The 20,201-nt window shown below is 32.0% G+C and overlaps 1 protein-coding gene across 2 annotated transcripts in view; it reads right to left on the reverse strand.

Moving 5' to 3' along the window:
* The window catches only part of LOC126773770 (calmodulin-binding transcription activator 2), a 74,094-nt gene extending 54,139 nt beyond the window's left edge, over nt 1–19,955 (reverse strand). For both annotated transcript variants that reach the window (XM_050494916.1, XM_050494915.1), the window contains exon 1: nt 19,892–19,955. The gene's annotated coding sequence lies outside the window, so the exon portion shown is untranslated. The remainder of the gene's footprint in view (nt 1–19,891) is intronic.
* Between the last annotated feature and the right edge of the window lie 246 nt (nt 19,956–20,201).

The raw sequence follows: 20,201 nt of genomic DNA on the forward strand, positions 1-20,201 counted from the left end.
GTTATTTAAATTACCAGTACAATTACACAAAATATAATACGGTAATGTTGACTAACTTGGATTGCGAGCCAATAGATTAGAAAGTTTCTGCCTCGTAAGAAGGTGACAAATCAATGATCAGCTGTCAGCATGTTTGACGACACACTACCCTATTCGGGGTTACCCGCTCTTTAAATAATAATTCAATTACAAATAACTAACTTTCATAAAAAATTTGTTATAACAAAAAAATACAATAATTAGCAGACCATTAAAAATGAGCAAACTGTGATTTCTACTTAATCTCCAACTGAAATTATCAACGCGCCGTCATATATATATCATATTAATCTCGTGATTCCGAGTATTTTATTTTTTGCCAAAAGCTCTTAAATGGAAAATTCTCGGGATCGATGTTATACAAGAAAAAACTTCATCAAATAAAACGAGCAACTTTAGAAATAACGTAAAAATAAGGTCATTAGTCAAAGAAAAGTCATTTGTCACGGCAATCGCATTTCATTCAGAATACAGGTAGGTAAGCTAACTTCGTGTTAACCATAATAGTCCTTATACCTGTTCTAATAAGAACGAATTTAGCTATTAATCATACAGGGTATAATTTGTACTAAAGGAATGTGTTTCAACGTTGAAGTTTATATTAAAATTCACCTTTACAAAAGAATAAGAGATCACTTTATAATTTCATTTTATAACGTTGTAATTACAGGAATGGATTTTTAAAAATGTTCTTATAATAACTTTTTAACTATAAAGCTGAGTCATGCGATCGTCTGAAGTATCGAATTAACGCAGAAGTATTTCTTTTATATAAAGGAATTGAATCATTATAATATTTAGAATTTGAACATGGCAACATTTATAAATGGAACGTTTGAAATATATTGTAGTAAGCTTTACAAAATCAAATAGAATAAAAAGTTGAAAAATATATTTGATACAGTTTAGATTTTTTTTTTTTTTGATAGGTGTGTTACATGACTTAACATAATATCTGATAAACATTTCATTTTGTTAACAATTTGATGGAGGATTCTTATTGATAAAAATATTAAATATTTAATTGAGTAGGAAACATATTATGGATTATGAATAGAAACGTAAATAAAAAAAAAATTATAAGAGTATTGTTCAAAACAATAGTTCCTAAATTAGAAAAATAACATAATTTTTACAGACATTTGTGTTCATGAACGTGTCTGCTTTTCCTGAGTCTGGGCGTAATTGTCTATATAAGTATGTATTTACAAAAGAAAAGTAGTATATGTAGTATATCAGTTGTCTGGTTTCCATAGTACAAGCTCTGCTTATTTTGGAATCCTTCATTATTGAAGAAAGATCTAAGTGTTATTGAGCAATTCTGAGTTATAACGCGAGTGAAACCACGGGTAAAGCACTAGTCGATATATATTTGTCCAACAGCCCTCCATTCTATCCCAGATCTTGACATAATTAATATGTCATACAGTTGCTTTATGCGCTGCGATATTTGTACACGTTGAGTTTATTTCAGAGGTTTATTTATTGATTTCATAATCAACAGCGTTACAATTGCGATGTACAATGACGAACAATTATAAAATAAGGTAAACAGATTACACAATGTAAAAATATTGCTAATTAAATTTATTATATCTAAAAGAAAAATATTTTGTGTGTATGTGTGAGTGTGTGTGTTTGTGTGTGTTATAGTGTAAGTATTACACTTACATTTGTGATTGTGGTTATTTTAAAATAAATATTCTGTATGATTTTGTTTTAAAATAATAATATATATAATATAACAATATAACTAATTACACAATAAGTCAGATATTGATTACAGATTGCAAAATTTAAGACTCTTATGTTGATTATTATATGATTATTTTAGGTGTATTACGTTGGCTCATAAGGACTGATCTCTGTTTTAAAATTTGTTTATATTTCGTTATTAGGTAAAAAGTTTCTAGTAGCGTTGTAATACTAATACCACTTAAATTTTATATTATACTTCCAAATCGATTTAAATTTATTTTTTAAGTTTTTCTTTTCTTTCATTATTATTTTAGATGCTTAGTGTCTTTCTTGCATGGCGTACCTATAACTATGGCAACTTTTGCCCTTCGACCAATTGATTTGTAACCTTTTAATTTGTAATTATTACTGTATGTTATGTTGATAATCCTAAATAAATAATAATAAATGTAAATGCGACAACGTCGAACGTTCCTTTAAGGGTCTCCTTCACTTAGTTGACCAAAAATTCAGATTACAAATTGCTATCGCGGTCGATATCTGCATACTTTTGGTCTCTAATTGATGTTGCTTTTAAATATTCGCTGTTTCATTTAATATCATTCATCTGATATCAAAAGTGTTGCCACTCGAAAATGTTTTCCAAGTGACCTTAATTTTTATTCATTTTTATATTTTAGTTGAATTTCGAAGAATTATTATTTCTTGATTATATAATAATATTAAAAATTTATTTATATTTATGTACAGACATTTTTATAAAATAGAAAGTTAAAACAAAAAGAACAAAATACACATTACAAATTTAAACCAAAAACACGCCGTCTAAAAGATTGTCCTGTGGCATTGTACCCAAGACGCTGGCACTATTGCCTCTCTGCACCGCTAGACTCAGCCTTTGGGCTAAATAAACGCCAGCTCTTGGGTCACCAGAAGTGTGGACCAGTTTCTTAAAAATATCTTTTATGATTTTTTTTTGTATCGGACGACCATTGATGTTTCAAAATGTTTCAAAACCCTAAATAATTAATTAATAATTATTTTATATTAAAATAATATCCAGATGCCACATATGATACGTTCTGTGCACACTAACCTATCGAAGCGAAGGTTTGCAGCTTATTCCTTATGTAAAAAAGTGGATAAAATCCTTCTAATACATGCAGGTTTTGTTACGATGTTTATCTTCACCGCCGAGCATGGGATGAATTATTAACACAAATCAATTTGTGCTCATTAAAACTCAATGGAACTTGTTGATTGAGTTCCGATTTTAAAGGTGAATTATAGTATTCATTATTATAGCCACAAGGGATATAATATCTCATAGCTGCAACAATGTTGATAGTGAACGGATTGGTATATATCTTGCATTAACAGATGACACCCATGACAGCCCTTTACAGTACGTCCAAAATTTAATGAAAACGTTACACCTCTTTTTGCTTTTTTTGACTTTGTAGCATTCCCATGTATTAAGTTGGTTAATAGCGATTAAAGACTAATTATTCAGGAGCATTATGTCTTAATTATTACTAAAACAAAAATATTAATCAGGTCGATTGAAGAGTCACAATTATTGAATACGAAAGGTATATTTATAAATCACCAGAATATAAATATTCGAGCCTCTCAATATGGTCGTATACTATTAAATCTATAAGACCAAATGTAACATACATTTAGGTCAACAAATATATTCCAATCATTAACGAGAAACAATCCACAAACCTTTTTTATCACTAGGGCATGAAGTTTGCCCAAAATTTTTAAAAAATTCACATCCGAAATATCTTCCGTTAACGATCGCACATTAAAATGCATGGCTCCAACAGTTTGAAAGTGCAATCGAATCAGCGCGCTAATTGATTGGCGAAAAGATTAAAAGTTAGCATTGTAAGTTGTAACTACACTGGATTTTAACGTAGTTCGTTTTAATTTCATTGGTTATTTAAATTAACCTCATTAAAGAATGAGACGATGAAATTTTTTCTCATTTAATTAGTAATGTTACTTGTCTACATCCTAATGAATGATTATGATAGTGATGACTTTATCTCAAATTAAAAACTTATTATTTCTGTTACTCGACTACATAGTAAGTAACTATTATGTCCCCACAAAAGAGTAATTATGTGTGTGTGTATTTTTGTGAGGTATGTCAATGTGTATGTTTTACAAAAGGATCGCGGAAATTCAAATTGCCTCATTACAAATTAAAAAATATATATCTAAAAGTACGTGTGTGTGCAAAAGTTTACAATACATTATATATTACAATATAATCCATAATACGCCCATTGGAAATGAATTGTTCTCGTTATTACAAATTAGAAAAAAAAACTTGGAAACATATTTTTTTCTAAAGATTTCTTTCAGGAATTTTAATGGCACTAATGTAATTTGTCATTAATGCCAAAAAATATCTATTGTGTGAAATTCATTAGAACTGAAATAAGTGAACTAGCTGATATAGTTTAATTTAATTTATCCTACAATCAACATAAATACATGAAACAATTAAAAAAAAAAAAAACATTAAACCAAACTTTCATATTTTGACGTAATTAAAATAAGCCATTACGTCGTAATTTTAATGTTTTTTTTGTTGCCATTTACGCGAATGTAACGAAAATTATGCCTTGTATACAATTCTAGCAAACTAACCATTTCTTGTATAAAATGACTGAGCACTAGGCATATGATTACAGTAACAGCCTGTTAATGTCCCACTGCTGGGCTAAGGCCTCCTCTCCCTTTTAAGGAGAAGGTTTATGGAGCTTATTCCACCACGCTACTCCAATGCGGGTTGGTATACACATGTGGCAGAATTTCAATGAAATTAGACATGTGTGCAGGTTTCCTCACTATGTTTTCCTTCACCATCAAGCACGAGATGAATTATAAACAATTAAATTAAGCACATAAAAGTTCAGTGGTGGTTGCCCGGGTTTGAACCCACGATCATCGGTTAATATTCACGCATTCTAACCACTAGGCCATCTCAGCTATTTTGCACTTGATTAATAAATAATTAATTACAATACGTACGAATAACTGGTGGTAGGGCTTTGTGCAAGCTCGTCTGGGTAGGTACCACCCACTCATCAGATATTCTACCGCAAAACAGCAATACTTGATATTGTTGTGTTCCGGTTTGAAGGGTGAGTGAGCCAGTGTAATTACAGGCACAAGGGACATAAAATCTTAGTTCCCAAGGTTGGTGGCGCATTGGATATGTAAGCGATGGTTGACATTTCTTACAATGCTAATGTCTAAGAGCGTTGGTGACCACTTACCATCAGGTGGCCCATATGCTCGTCCGCCTTCCTATTCTATAAAAAAAAAAAAAAATATTTTTATTTAGACTTTTATCGGGGAGATTAGCTGTCGCCTTAGAGAGGAGATTTGACAGTCGCTTCGGGTCTTACTTGGCACAAAGGTTGTCCATTGCCGTACAACGTGAAGATGCGGCCTGTGTTATGTTATGTGTGTGAAGGGCAGCTTTGCGTGGAGTAGGGATCGGAGGGGGGGTTTCTTTAATTTGATTTATGGAAAAAAGGTAAATAATCAAATTATTAATTTTAAGTATGTGAATTTAATATTTTTTAAATTAAACTAACATTGTTTTAAATAAGGCTTAATTTATATATCTACCAACTACACTCATCAATAATAATAACAAAGCATTACAAACTTATATATAAAATCTTAAATTCCAAGGTAGGCAAAGCAATAGCGATGTAAATAATGGCTTACACTTCTCACTGTATCTTGGTATGAGTGCCAATGTGTAAGAATCTAGGTCTAAATCTAATTAATTTAAAAAAAAAAATTATTATTGTACAAAATATTCACCAATAACTCCAAAAAATATATATAACCCCATACAGAAGTCGGTTAACTAGCTTATCCATTTAAAAATGGATAATTGTTGGAAAACTAGTTATAAAAGCAAAACAAATGCGTAATATGAGACTAAGTCAACACGTTTCAAAACTTCCCTTTCCACCTGATCAAACAGAGATGACATACATAATATATGTCCGGAAATTGGTGTAAATCCCTCGCAAACGTAACAAAGAGCCTTGACCTGTTAGCGGAGCTCATTAGCAGAGCGTCATGTCCCTACAGATTTCCTCTTTCTTAAGCTACAACTAACATATACCAGTGATTCGTACAAAAGTGCCATATTTTTTAATAATTATGAGAGCAAAAGCAAACTGACTTACTGACATATAAAGCAGACACGCCCAAAGATACAGAGTAATGTAAATCTAGATGTTTCGAACCTGGCAAAGGTCTTATGTACACTAAAACAAGGGCCTCTATTTAAGGTCATGATTTTAATGTAAGTAATAAATTATATTGGTCATATTAACTTGAAGGACTCCAAAGGTGTCAAATACTACCGATGTTCAAGTAAACCAATAAAAATGCATTCCAAAATGCTTTTTGATTAAAAAACTGAGGTAATTATCGCATTGATCATAGTCATTTAAAATATTTGTAAGTATTAATTATCCATGTCAAATGAAAGCCATACATATTTTTTGATTGTTATATAACCCTTTTACAAATATTTTTTTTACTTATTGTTATATATCGTTCTTCTTAATAGTTTGCAGATTTAGGAACTCACACTTCACAATCAACGAAGCTACGAGATAAAACTCGTATAAAAACAACAAAAAGTAAATGTACTTTTTTATAGAATAAGAAGGCACACGAGCATATGAACCACCTGATGGTAAGTAGTCACCAATGCCTATAGACATTGGCATTGTAAGAAATGTTAACCATCGCTTACATCACCAATGTGCCACCAACCTTGGGATTAAGATGTTATGTTCCTTCTGCCTGTAATTACACTGGCTCACTCACCCTTCAAACTGGAACACAAAAATACCAAGTACTGCTGTTTTGCGGTAGAAAATCTGATGAGTGTGTGGCACCTACCCAGACGAGCTTGCACAAAGCTCTACCACCAGTAGAATTTAAAAGTGCTTCAGAAAAATCTGATGATTGTTGGTTCAAATATGAAAATCAGTTTGAATCTAATCAATCAAAACGATCCACGTAGTAATAGAAACACATGTTTGAATTCACACGCACATATGTAAATCTATTAATATGAAATATTCTTTATCTGATCCACGTTAATACAAATCTACATGATATACGAGGAATTTAGTAAACGTTAGATTCGAATTAGGGGATGACCTCGAAAATGGTTCTCATTTGTCAGGACACGTCCCCACAGATTTCTCCGTTCGACAAGTTCCCGGTATGGATTAGATTGGGAATACGGTTACAGATTGACATTAAGAGATCAGCATATATTATGTTCCATTTCCAATTAAATCTATTTAAATAAGATTGTGTTATAGTGTCGTAGTAGTAGTAGTAGTTGTATGTTACTGTAATTTGTATTTTGTGTTACTATGTGTGTGTATGTGTGCGTGTATGTGTGTGTGTGTGTATGTGTATGTGTGTGTGTGTGTGTGTGTGTGTGTGTTACTTTATCTTTTATCTATTTTATATTTATGTAAATACTAATTATGTTTTATAGAATATTCAAGATTAAATACATAATATTCTACAAAAGAATAACCTCCATAAGAAAGTTCAACGACCCCATAAATAATATGAGCTTACAACGTTATTGATGTAGGTAAAGTCAGCATAAGAAATTATTACATACATTACATTCATATGAAATTTAAGTATAACGTAATGAAAACTGTACACAGTTTTCATTGATATAACAAAATCGTCATGACATTACATATATAGCGATAACATATCATCATTTTAAACACTAAGACAAATAAAAAGAACCTTGAAACTACTAAAGCCTAGTAAGCTAGTCCAAACCAAACCAAATCAGTTGAAGCAATACAAAGTACGTGTCCAGCGACTAATTTTGCACAAGAAAGCACTGTATCGATCAGTACCGACTCGTACTAACAGGCTTTAAAAGTATAATCAAAAAGCCATCTATCAGCGCTACCAATCAATGTAACACATTTAGTTTTAATCGGATTGTAGAAACTTAAATCTTAATATTTTCTTAGATAACATTTTTTTACTTTATTTATTTAAGTAGCAATGATAATTGTCAATGTCTTGACGTATCGAATTACGTTATTAAAATAAAGTATTCTCACTTACGTTGCGAGTTCGAGTAAATAAATTAAGTTTCAAAACACGACAACGTATTTATAACGTGTATATAACGTCATAAAATATATGTATTTTTTTATTAAATAAGTAAATGGGTGGTCCATTTCCCTAATGGTAAGTGATCAGTACCGCTCATAAACAATACTAATTATCGCTGTTTGGCGGTAGAATAACTACTAAGTGGGTGGTATCCGAACGGGTTTGCACAAATTTCTACCACCAAGTAATATATTATAATAAACATACCGTAACCGTAACAGCCTGTGAATGTCCCACTGCTGGGCTAAGGCCTCCTCTCCTCTTTTTGAGGAGAAGATTTGGAGCTTATTCCACCACGCTGCTCCAATGCGGGTTGATGGAATACACATGTGGCAGAATTTCAGTGAAATTAGACACATGCAGGTTTCCTCACGATGTTTTCCTTCACCGTAAAGCACGAGATAAATTATAATCACAAATTAAGCACATGAAAATTCAGCGGTGCTTGCCCGGGTTTGAACCCACGATCCCGATGATCGTTTTAAGATTCACATGTTCTTACCACTGGGCCATCTCGGCTCTTAATAATAAACATAATAGAAATATAATGGCAAATAATATAAAAAACGGCAGTAGCTTTATTTTATTGTATATTTTGTTGGTTATTCATAAGGAATAAATAAGTATCAAGTAAGTAGACATACTTCCATTTTGTGGCTTTTTGTAAACATCAAAGAAATCGAATCAGGCATATATTTGACTTGACCGTCCTTGGTTCCTCCACTTGGTTCGATCATTTTTATTATAGAGAAACTTTTATATTTTAAGAGTAAACAAATGTTATCGCTTACATAGAGTTATTTACTGTCAACCAATGTGTGGAAGAAGTGCTCCGCTAAACATTTCGCTAAATAAAGCGATATCGCTCAGACACGCTAAGTTAAGTGAAGGTTTTATTTGGCAATTACATTACAATTAATGTGCTAATTTAGCTTGCTAAATCAAATCCACGTAATATCTTACAAGCTTATCTTTTGAAGCGTCATCTTACAATATATTGTAACTAGAATAACTGAAAAAAGCAGTTATTCATTTTATACACTCTAATGAAAATTGAAGATAGCTATTACAAAACTTTTATAAATTTAAGCTTTTAAACGAATAAAGGAAAAATTTAGCTAATAAAGGAAATAAGCAATACTACGAGTATTATCAAGATGTTTTCGCATCGATACAAGCACACAGGAGCACTCAAGTAATTACTCAACTACGATAAAAGTACAATTAAACCCCGACTCGACCCTCGGCCAACACTATCGGTAATAGGGGCCAATCTACCGTCCCGCGACAAACCTAACCTTTATAAATCAAGCTACACAAATAATCCCGCGACCGTGACTCGGCAAATAATGCCCTGATACCTTAGAACTTTAAGTTGGAAGTGCCGTAAATGGTGTCAAGGTATTTTAACTAAGACATATTTTAGTAAGTTCGCCACAGTTAGTTGGTTCCGTACTCATCCTACCACTCACACAACCTCATTTACATTCTATAATAAAAAGAATATTAGTTCTCACGTTTATTTTACTTTATTTAAAAAACCTTTTGTCAAGAATAATAGGACTAATTAGCTTCAAGGCTGATGCACCTCTGGCGAAAATCGGTGTACGCTATGCTTTACAAACGCAGTAGGCGCTTGACGTGCAAACAAATTCACATGTTCAAACTCACGCGCACCGCTCACGTGTAAAAAGTGCGTCTATGTACGATACTTTGTATTGAGGATATTCAAAATTAGAAAGCGCTACTTTTTGCTCTTATGTCGCTTTATACTCTTTGGGACCTATAATAGTTCAGTTTATTTTATGTTGGTATTTGATTATCAGAAATTATACATAACTGAAACAAATGTATATAATAGTAATATAATAAAGATTTACTTCTTCAATCGATTTGAAAACCTTATAATTATGTATTTAACAATTGACCTAAATAGTAAATACAAAGTGTTAAAATTGCATTTACGCTAAAAGAAAGACTAAAAATTCTGATAATACAACTTATTTATTATTATTATTGAAATCTGGGGCGGTGCCGCTAAAATCCACATAAAGAATCTCCAAATATCTCAAAATAAACTGCTAAAAGTCCTATATAATATGAACTGACACACTCATACGAAAAATATCTATAACACAACAAACATTTTATCAATAAAACAAATTTATAAATACAAAACATGCTTGTTAATTCGTAAAATAATTACAAACACAACAAATTACCTTTCAACCTAAAACCCATTCTCATCTTACTCGGAACCGACATAAAATCGAATTACCCAAATTCCGAACTAAGTATGGCACAAAAACTATATTATTTGAAGGAGCACAGCTTTACAGTTCATTACCTAAAGACGTTATAAATGCAAATTCAATTAATATATTAAAAAAAAGATTAAAAAGATATTTACTGGAACAAAATGTAGACTTATACGTTATGGTATAGTACTGTATATTTAATGTTATTTCCTAAGCTTAAGGGGACTTTGTTCTTTTTTAGGAAATAGATGTCTTAAACCTTATTTATTTAAATCAGGCAGATATTGTCCACTTCCATTGCTATTTTATCTGTGACTCGTTCAAACCGCTGCACAAATTATAGGCGCCGGCAGAGCGGGAACGTGTTTCCCGGATCCCGGGATCCCGGGATCGTGATCATTGCTCGTATTATTCAACGGATATTGTGTGCTGTTACGTCGATAGAACATAGCTTCCAAATTTTAATGAAAATAGTTCAAGACGTCTAGACATTCTAAAATTGAATTTAAAAAATTCTAATGTTTTTTTTTTCTATTACTTTCATTTATATTTCTATATTTTGTATAACTTATACTTAAAATAACTTACAAAGACCAAAATAACTTATTCCAGTAGGCATATCACTTTTGTGTCATCATTTTACAAAGTTATATTGAATGAAATATAAAATTTTCCATTAATCAGCTTACATAGAAAATAATTAAAATCTTTTTCGTATTTGCCAATTTATATTATCTTATCGAAAGCAAATTTAAGAGATGGTAGCAACAATACCTGTGTGCTGGATATGTAGTTTACCTATATAAATATAATAGAAATATACATACTTTACCGTATAAATATGATACTGTCAAAAAATGCGCTTTGACCATTTAACTTTTTTAGTTAGATGAATAAAAATACGTATAGTATTTTAATCAACAAACTATCAATTACGGTTTCAACAGCCCTGTGATACCCTAAACGCGAATGTAGTAATAGAATACAAAATTTGAATTCGGAACCCTAAAAATACCCAACCCAAAAGAAAACAAAGGTTTTCTTTGAAAAATTGGGTTACATCGATATAATATCTTCCCCTAATACTTTGTTCAAATCCTATTATTCTGCTACTTTGTAAAATTAAAAGTTTAATTCAGCATTTTTGTTCAAAACCTCTGTCTATTATAGATTCTTCAACAAGATATCGATGAAGCGTAAGAATTCTAGTAAAGTCGATCAGCAAATAATAAAAAAACTAAAAAACGTCAATTACTATCGATCTTACGATCTCAACTCACTGTTCCTCGAATAATCGCAAATGCGCATTTAACGTTTGAAAATATTTTGTTCGTATTTATTCCTTCATAGCTTAGTTAAGTCAAGTCAATTTGATGATGATGATGATAATGTCCTCCTGGCCGATTCAGGGCACGCCGGTAATCTCAAAGGAGACTAGCCAACTACGCATGACACATACACACACACACACACACACACACCCATACACACATGCACATTCACACATGCCTATAATTTTCTCGGATTAATATTAAGAACGAATGTTTTTTTGTAATCCTACGAGGCATTACTTTAGTACCAAGTAATAACTGTATAAACGTTTCTGTAACGCTGTAAATTTCAAGTAAATAAAATAATAATTAACGTATTCTTTAAAACAACTCAAAAATTTAAATATTTATATGAATTGAACTTTTAGTTATATTTCTATTTAATAGCACGTATATTTATTTCGAATCGATTTGTGGCCCAGACAGTAAACAATTTGATTCATGCATGCCCCGAAATGTGTGTAAATTTTTAAAATTAGCAAACGGCGAGCCCGCGCTGTACACTACGTAGATTTTTTTTTTTCAGAGACAGAAATAAACAGAGCCGTCAGTTGATGTTAGTCAATTTTCTAAAAATACACACAAGGGTGATTTGCATCGATTGATTAAATTTTGGTTGAACTTCGGTTTTAATATAAATTAATTCAAGAGTCTACAAGCGCTTTGAATCTTCATTTTATGCGCCATCAACTATGGGAACTAAGATGTTATGTTCCTTGGGCCTGTATACACAGGCTCACTCACACTTCTAATCGGAATACAAAAATACTATTGCTGTTTTGTACTGATGTTTAGCTGTAGAATATGAGTGTATGATAATTACCCAGATAAGCTTGCACGAAGCCCTACCTCCAAGTAATTTTTCTATATGCTTATAAAATTATGCTAAAAACTTATCAATAAGTCCATAAATGTATTACGAAATTGCGACGAATATAAACTTATATATGTCCAATAATATCAAAATACCTCATTAGTTATATATCGTAACATAAATAAGGAATACTACTACTGCTGTATTTTTTTTGCAATCCGTCTTGTTTTAAGTTCCGAAATTCCTCAACAAATCGAAGCGTTGTTTCGTCATAGTTGTACCATCTCGATCACAGTAATCGGTATAATAAACAAACGGCTCGTGAGCGACCCATGAACCGAGTGATTTAATCCACACTACCCCCATTGATAGCATCTGTTAACGCTGTCAAATGTCGTTAGGTATAAATGTTAACGTCGAGGCATTATGCAGGCACGTCTGGAAAAGTACCCAGAATCATACGTTAACTCCGTAGTTGGCAATCAAGAACTGTATTGCAGACTTAGAATGAGACAATTTATTTGATAAAGGGATTTAGTTAGACAACACATGGATGATTGTACTTTAACTAACAGCTTTATATAATGCAATATAATATACTGTCCGGCTCTTCGTATATGTATATAAGAGGAAAATTATTTGATGCTTGTAAACTAAAGATCGTTTTTGTTGTTGCTAAAAACTAAATTTCGAAACGAATTGAATACATTTTCGTCACATCTATTTATATAAAAATTTCTATTCATATAAAAACATATCGAATAATAATATATACATTAATACTAATCCTCATAGTAAAGTATGTATATGTCCCACTGGTGGGCGAATGCATCTCCTCATTTTGAGAACATTTCAAGCTTATTTATCACCAAACCGGATTGGTGGAGACAGACCGTACTTTTTTCTACCGACATAAGCAGCTTTCCTCACAAAATTTAGTGATGCTTTCTTCGGCTTGAACCCGTAATCTTCGGTTAAAATTCACATATTAAACTACTAGGCGACTTTGTAATTAAAAATGTTTCATGTAATTTAAACAACATTTTAGCTTTTAAAAAGATATCTCATTTACAATTTCTACAAGTATGGAGATAGTCTTTTGCAGATCGTTTTAAGTCTTTACGTCACAGTTATGTCATAACTTATACACAAGAAAGTAATTAAATATATATAATTATTTTCTAACAAAATAATAAATAATTGAGCGGAGGTAACTCAGTGGTTAGAACACGTGCATCTTAACCGATCATTACGGGTTCAAATCAGTGCAAGCCGCTGAGTTTGCTTGTGGTTAATTTTTGTTTATAATTCTAAGCCTAGGTCTAATAAGCCCCAAGCCTTCACCTCAACGACAGGATGGTTGGAATGGGCCTGGAAACGACTCCAGCAATGGAACATTTATAGACTGTGTTTATTTACTTTTATATAACTGACGAACAAATAAGGGCAACAAAATAAATATTTTTGAAAGCAATATTTCATTTAAAGAAATGTTGAATAAATAACGATTTTGAGTATATTCAAACACATCGTCACGAACATATCAAGTGTGTGCAAAATTTAAATTAATCGGTTACTGATCTAAGCTTCAGCAGCAAGATTTCACGCGTTAGTGTGAGTAAAGTTATTAACAGGTTAAAGACATGTATTCATGATGAAAATGCCTTCTGAATTTAAACGAAAAGAATGTCGTTAGAATTTTCAATCGTAGCATCGCGAATATGAATGTATCTAAAATACATAACATACTTTTCATTTTATTTATTAAAAGGTTTTTAAAATCACATTTGAATTAACATTAATATGTATATAAAATATAAAACTATCACACGTATGAAAAGTAAGTTCTCATGATCAAGAAAGATGACGATGGACTCGTGATCTATTTCAGCAACGGCAGTCGTTCACAGCCGAGATGGCCCAATGGTAAAAACGCGTGAATCTTAACCGATGATCGTAGGTTCAAACCCGGGGAAGTACCACTGAATTCTCATGTGCTTAATTGGTGATTATAATTAATCTCGCGTTTTACGGTGAAGGAAAACATCGTGAGTAAGCCTGCATGTGTCGAATTTCACTGAAATTCTGCCACACGTGTATTCCACCAACCCGCACTGGAGCAGCGTGGTGGAATAAGCTCCAAACTTTTTCCTCGAAAAAGGGAGAGGAGGCCTTTAGCCCAGCAGTGGGACATTCACAGACTGTTACGGACAGATTACGGAGTCGTCGGAAAATAGTGTAGTGCAGTCACAAGTGCGCAGGACATAATATTATAACGCACAAGTGTGTGCGTAAACAAACGTGTATTCTCAACACCTCCATAATCCGATGATACGGAAAATCTGACACGACTGGAAAGCGTTTAGTATTAGCTTATCTTAGTATTACGTCATAAATTATAAAAATTTAATTATCGAATGCTTTTTTCAGCCATTTACAGTCATTTACGTATGATTATATACCTGTATCATATAAAATTTTTTTTGGAATGAATATATAATCACTTCATTTGTTCGTTATTTAATAAATAGTGGAAAAACGTATTATTACATAACAAAATGTAACATAATGTAATTTTATGTTCCGGGCGTTTCAACGTGGTGCAACAAACATACAAACATTAATATTTGTAAATTATTATAATGCATTAAGCTATTTATCCTTCGTATTATGTTAAACAAACATAACGTTAGGTGTTGCTTATTTGCATAATGTGTCAACTGCTGATTAAGCCGTTCGTTAGGCCTTCGAACGCAAGGCTATACATACGTGTATGTATAAATATACAATAATATATATGTGTGTGGATTACAGGTAGCTGAGAGAATACAAGGATATTATCAACGAACTAATACGTAAGTTACTAATAACTTCATCGAGAACCTTTTGATTGTGATTTTAAAGAATTTAATTCATGTTACGAAGAGACTGCTGAAAGCAATAAGAGCGCCTCTCTGCATACATTACTCTACACCCTTATTAGAACTTGACGTCTGTAATATATTTAGATAGAACGCGTGTGTAATAAAAAAATTGATTCTTTTCTGATTTAATTAAGAACCTATAATAATATATAAATTCAAAATTAATTTTGCTTCTGTCTGTTACGCCTTTACGTCTAAAGAACTGAACCGATTTTGATAACATTAATTATGAATCCCGAATACAAGCTATTTGATTATAGAATGAATAAAGCCATTTTAATTACAAGACTAAATCTCAATTAAAAACAATTAAATTAACTAAAGATCAGTTATACTTGAAATTGTACAATTGAAATCCAATTTTAAATAGTTTTTTCAACCAGTAAATATATACGTACAAATATCTAAATATTCTTTAAATAAATAAAATCTCATACAAAAATAGTCGGCTCTTAAGTAATTTCATGAATGCAATACGCCCAATTAATTCTAGAACAGCAATTCCTTCCCTTCTATTTTCTCAAAACCATTCGTGACTGTATTCGAACTAAAAGTGGAAAACAATTTATTTGAAAGATGGCAACATTATGACACGTAAAGAATTAATTTCCAAATAAAAACTCCTAACTGCCGTGACATTAGCTGTTATTGCTCGCGTCTATTCAGTGAGTTTATTGCTAACAAAATATTTCAATTTATTGCGATACTTCGAAAAGAGAGCGATTTCATATATACCGATATGGTATCTGCAGGTTTATTATTGAAAGACTTTTCACCAACAACCTCATTTTTTAATGTAGTTTTGATTACGAGCCTATAGCGAAGTTTTTTCATGAAATATTTCGCCTACTTTCCTATTTACATATAAGGTCACAAGCACATCAGCTGATGAAACATAAAATACTGCTCAACACGGGGATTTATGTTTATCACACCCAACTACCAGAAAATTAGCTGATAAGAAATATAGTAAAATGAAGATTCACATCTGGTAAAGCACTTCACCAGACATCTTCACTGATTCCCATTCATCATTTAAATAAGTTTCTAGTGCAACGAAAAGCCTCAAAAATGTAATCGCTGGATTAAAGCTAACAGCGGCTGAAATTATGAAAAGCTGAAATTAAAGTTACGTCATCTGAAACGGTTGTACATAAGACTTTCATTCCCCGTTATCGTGTCGAACCCAAATATCGTATCGCAGTTTATAAAAGAGCCTACGTTCGTGGCACGTAAATATTATTTAGTTTATAAATGACTATTTTGTGAAAATTGTTTGAGTTTATTTTTTCGTACGAACTTTCGCAGTTTCAAGGTTTGAAAAGTAAATTCATTAGGTGAGTTGGAATATTGTAATATATTATTTTATATGTAACTAAAAGTAACAGATTGTAAAGTTCCCACAGCTGGGATACAGCCTTCTTTCCTTTTGAGGAGGCTTGGAGTATAGTTCACCACGTCACGATATTTTCCTGCACCGTTGAGCAAGAGAATTATAAACATAAATTAAGGGCATATCATGCCCTAAAATATATGTACATGTACAGATAAAATCTACAATAGGAACAGTCTGAAAAGTATTCTTGGTATCTCCCTTATAGCTAAGCTTTAAGCTTGTGTTAGCGGTGCTTACGACGAAAGCCCAAGAGGGCAGTGTTGAATCTAAATCACATCTGACATCAGCTCTCTTTCTTTTTTTTTTCACTTTTTACAACTTTTTTTATTAAATCGCTTTCTTGATTAACTGTTTATTTGCTTGTCTGTTTCAAATTCAGCAATAAGTTTTGAAGTAAATGAATCTTGAAATTAAATGAAAATAATTTGTAAATCAAATAAACCAATATTCAATTTCATACCAAATGATAACTCGATACAAAACAAAAAATATATATATTATTTACAACATAATCATAATATTATATGATTGTTAATATTTACTGGTGGTAGGGCTTTGTGCAAGCTCGTCTGGGTAGGTACCACCCACTCATCAGATATTCTACCGCAAAACAGCAATACTTGATATTGTTGTGTTCCGGTTTGAAGGGTGAGTGAGCCAGTGTAATTACAGGCACAAGGGACATAAAATCTCAGTTCCCAGTGTTGGTGGCGCATTGGCTATGTAAGCGATGGTTGACATTCTTACAATGCCAATGTTTAAGGGCGTTTGGTGACCACTTACCATCAGGTGGCCCATATGCTCGTCCGTCTTCCTATTCTATAAAAAAAATTTAAATGTCTCAAATTTGTGAACAAATATTATCGACCACAATCCGAAATTTCTGTCAAAATATTCTTAGAAAATTTTTGTTCACTGAAATTGGAAACGTATCTTCCATTTACATCTACGTATTCTATAATCTGAGTCATCACAATATAATTGCGGTCGCTATCACAAATCATAATTTCTATTATTGTAACCTGTCAAATTTCATTAATAGCTGATCACTAATGATTCACATAATATCCACTAATCCACGTGTAATGCTTACGATCATATGGATTAACTTGATAGCTCTATGCGACATTACCTCGTTTACTAAACATATTGATTTATAGTTTAATTAATATCAACATTTGATTTGACTTGAATTCATGTTGAACGGAAAACTAATTTGTAAATAAAGTGCTATCTTCGTGATTCTCATTTATAGACATCAAATATTGTGATTAATAATTTGAAATCATTTAATCTATATATTTGCCTATATATTCTAATAAGTCACTTTATCATCGGCAGATGGATTGACAATATAATTTTTTTGAAGACTATTAATAATAACGATATACTATTTACTTTTCGAGATGGCCCAGTGGTAAGAACGCGTGAATCTTAACCGATGAACGTGGGTTCAAACCCGGGCAAGCACCTCTGAATTTACATGTGCTTAATTTCTGTTTATAATTCATCTCGTGCTTTTCGGTGAAGGAAAACATCGTGAGGAAACCTGCATGTGTCTAATTTCATCGAAATTCTGCCACATGTGTATTCTACCAACCCGCACTGGAGCAGCGTGGTGGAATAAGCTCCAAACCTTCTCCTCAAAAAAGGGAGAGGAGGCCTTAGCCCAGCAGTGGGACATTTACAGGCTGTTACTGTACTGTACTATTTACTTTTGATTTATGATATAATACTTTACTTATTATCACAATATTATGTATTTATACATTACATAATATTTAATAAGTATTGAACGTAAAACGCAAGGCTAATTTTATATTTTGTTTAATCTAATATCAGTATAATTAACGCAGAAATAATTATTATGATAGATATTAACTCGGAGACTATATACGTTGATCTGCAAGACAACATTTTCTAACAAATCTCATTCCACGACCGATCTAATTCATAAAGACAACCGAACTATCTCGAACTTCGAACGGAGATACGTATTAAATTTTAAACTAACGACTCGAATCTGCGGGCACATCGAAATTCCAAAAGTACACTACGTACTCATAAAGAGTTAATATTTCAACAGAACAGACTAAGAGAGCAGTAGTCACCGTGGAAGTTTTAATTTGCTTAAAGTTGTTACAACTTGGAACGGGTCCCTCGTTGGGCGCCAAATTAGGTATAGTCACAGAGTAAAGGCATAAAAGTAGGAAGACGTAAGTCCACTGATAGTTTTAATTCATGCTCCTGCGGCAACTTTTATACATTTTTTTCTCTCTGATTTCGCATGTACCGCCATTACTTTTCTCTTTTCAACGGGATAAGGTGGAACGCTAGCGAGGGTACATTAAAATTCATGATCGGTTGTCTCTTACGGTTCTCTGGTCGAAATTTAAGAGTCTGTTTCAAACAGCCAGGATGATTTTCGAGTCTTTTTAGAATTTAGTCTTTGTCTATGACTGTACAGATATGTTAGCGTTAGACATTGTTAGGTCTAAAATTTATTCACATACTAATTAACGTACGTTAAATTATTGTTTTATTTTTTAATGATCTTACATTTTTGTAATTTATGACAATTTCATTATACATAAGCCATCAGCAATAGAGTGATTACTTATTTATACAGATTCACTTACTCTTTTTCGATATTTCAAAATTGAATGAATACAAATTGCATCACAACTATTAAGAAAGGCTGAACATCAATAAAATATGATTGGATCTATTACATTATATACATTAGACAAGTCAGTCCTGCAGCAAGGACTATTTAACTTGTGAAAGAGAAAGTAAAACTGAACGTCACTGGTGTATTTATGGCAAAAGGAAATATTTGTCACGTGCGGGAATTGAACTTGTGGGACTTGACGTGTTGCGGATATGCCGTCAAACGAATCCGACATCGCCTTGTCGGGTGCCGTAAGGTTGTATATAAATAATACTTATGTCTATATAATTATTTTGTAAAGGGCAGGACATTGTCTGTTCGGCTAATTCTTAGATATATATTATATAGATTATCACTTTAATATTTAATACAAAAAAATATTTCTTTTCTATAAAACCTCTTTGGAAACAAACTTTTAATTTCTCATCTATATTCTAAAACTAACACTGTGTGCTAGTTTGTATTGCCACTAGCACCAATCAGCAAGATTTACTTATATGCGTAAAAAAATCATACATAAAGTTATGTAACTTACCGTATTTTGACTTCTTTGGACTGCCAATCACTATGTTTATCGAAGCTGATAAGGATGGCTGCGATTTCCTGTAACAAATGAAAGGAATAATTTATTAATATCATTTTACTTAATAGTAGAACGTTATACAAGCCAATATTTTTCAAATAGTCTTCAGAGCATGATTTTCAATGTTATTAAAAAATAGGACTTGTCAAAACCAAACAAATTATCACAAAATTATTGAATCGATAGAAGTCATCGAAGACTTTCATTATTCATCTCCTGGATATCATCTCAACGCGATTTATTTACCAATTAATAATAATTG

The sequence above is a fragment of the Nymphalis io genome, chromosome 15, assembly GCF_905147045.1.
Source record: "Nymphalis io chromosome 15, ilAglIoxx1.1, whole genome shotgun sequence".
NCBI lineage: Eukaryota > Metazoa > Arthropoda > Insecta > Lepidoptera > Nymphalidae > Nymphalis > Nymphalis io.